Source organism: Pteropus vampyrus, unplaced genomic scaffold, assembly GCF_000151845.1.
Source record: "Pteropus vampyrus isolate Shadow unplaced genomic scaffold, Pvam_2.0 Scaffold7, whole genome shotgun sequence".
Lineage (NCBI taxonomy): Eukaryota > Metazoa > Chordata > Mammalia > Chiroptera > Pteropodidae > Pteropus > Pteropus vampyrus.
Window position 1 is genome coordinate 2,882,809 of NW_011888788.1, and position 2,234 is coordinate 2,885,042.

At 40.7% G+C, this 2,234-nt stretch overlaps 1 pseudogene; it reads right to left on the reverse strand.

Annotated features, from left to right (window-relative positions):
- Positions 1-1,786: 1,786 nt before the first annotated feature.
- On the reverse strand, positions 1,787-1,904 carry LOC111746827 (annotated as a pseudogene).
- Positions 1,905-2,234: the final 330 nt, after the last annotated feature.

Below are 2,234 nucleotides of genomic sequence, written 5' to 3' on the forward strand. Positions count from 1 at the left end.
TTGGCCTTTAACATTTTTTAAAGTTTAGTTTTTTTATACTTTGAATCTCCAAACATGACACACCTTAAAACTGAAATTTAAGTAACATCTGTTAAAATTGGAAAGTTATTCTGGTAGGTTAAAATGGCTATATTTTCTTTGCCGTTCATCATCAAGAAGTAGAGTCCCATTCCCTCTCCTGGGAACTAGAATGACCTTGTGCCCGGTGTGACCAATAGAATGCAGTGGCAGTGATATTGTGTGGCTTCCCAAGCCTGGGTTGTAAGGAGGTTTAATCTTGAGAACAAGCTCAGGGGAGCCCTGGGCTACCAGATAAGCTATCCTGCTGGAAAGAGAGAAAACATTGGCAGGCCCTGGATGATGAGCGGCCATGTGGAGATAAAGACTATGTGGAGGAGCCCCAAAGGGCCAGATACGTAACGATAAAGGCCATTTTGGGTGTTCCAACTAATTGAGCTTTCAGCCTCCAGATGACTCTGCCTCAATCACCATCTGGCTATAGTCACATGAGCATTCCCAAATGAAACGAGCAGAAGAATCACCCAACTGATCCAGTCAACCAACAAATCCATGAGAGATAATAAAATGGTTGTTTTCAGCTGCTAATTTTGGGGTGATTTGCTTTATAGAAATAGGTCACCAAAATAGTCCCTAACATCCTACTGAACATAAGAATGAAAATAAGCACTGATCTGTTTATTGTATAAATAATAGTTATATATGCAAATGAATAGGACATATCAATCAGGATTCTTTTGGGAGCTAGTGATAGAAACCCAATTCAAACTGCTTAGGGAAATTTTTGGCCCATAAAACCCTAGGAAGAGTTAACTCATCCAACTGTAAGAGTGTCAGGGATGAGGTTTAAGTATTTAAATGCCACAATGGGCATTTTCTTTCTGTCATTTCTACTTTCTTCTCTGTGCTCACTTCATTCCTGTTCACTACAGACTAGCTCGTCTATCTGGTCACTTACGTACATTGTATCATTTCAGCATATCTTCATTTATAACTTTAAATACCACCATCTTAGTGGTTGTGCATTTATTGCTAAGGCCAAGTGGAAGGTTCCTACCTTCACATCTTACAAATTCTACTGTTTCAGGGAGACTACACACTTCTTTTTCTTAGGTACAGTTCAAAAAATCCCAGGGATTGTATCCCTGAGCCAATCCCTGTGACTGAGTGAGGAAGGCATGGAGGAGAGGAGAATCATATAAGAAAAGGCAGGTTCCCAAATAGCCATGTAGGTAGGTAAGGATAGATATTGGTTAAGTTTTGCTATATTGTAAATCACCCCTAAACAGCAGCCACTTTATTTGCTCACAATTCTGCTGGTCAAATGGGCATTTTGTCTGAATGGTCTGATAAGCTGGGGGCTGGATAGTCGAGGATGGCCTCACTCAGTTGTCTGGGGGCGGCAGTTCACTCACATGTCTGGCACTTGGTTTGATATCAACTGGGGTGACAGGATGACTTGGCCACATGTCATTCATCATCCAGCAGGCTATCCTGGGCTTGTTCACGGGATGGCAGAAGATCTCCCAGCACCAGAGGTAAGCCCAAAAGCAATGTATTTTTCAAATGAATCTCATTTGCTAATGTCTCATTGGACAAGCATGTTATATAGCTATATTTTTATTTACGTTACAAAAAAAAAACAAACACTGACTCCATTTCTTTTTTATTATTATTATTTTTATTTTTTAGGTGAGGCAACCCTTGGTTGACCTCACAGATTGCAAAGACCTTGTCAGCTTACAATCCCTTATTTTTTAATTTTTTACACCTACAGCACCTGTCTTCCTAGGTGGTCTCCCATCCAAGTACTGACCAGGCCTGACCCTGCTTAGCTTCTCAGATCAGATGGGATCGGGCTTGTTCAGGGTAGCCTGGTTGTAGACCTGACTCCATTTCTTAATGGAAGAAGTTGCAGTATAGTGAGAGAGACTGTTCTTTCCCCCAATTTATCACATTGTGTGTGTATGTGTGTATGTGTAGGGTGAGGTGATGGAGATTTTCAAGGGAAGTGCTGCAGACAAGCCAACCAATGTGACAATATAAACGAACGGAATTCCCTATAGGTATTTTAAACCTTCCACATGGCCTTAGCAATAAATGCACAACTACAAAGATGGTGATATATAGTTATAAACAGAGATATGATGGAAAGACAGAATGTATGTTAGTGACCAGTTAAGCCCTTCCCGTTTGTCTCAGATGATTCTGAGAAG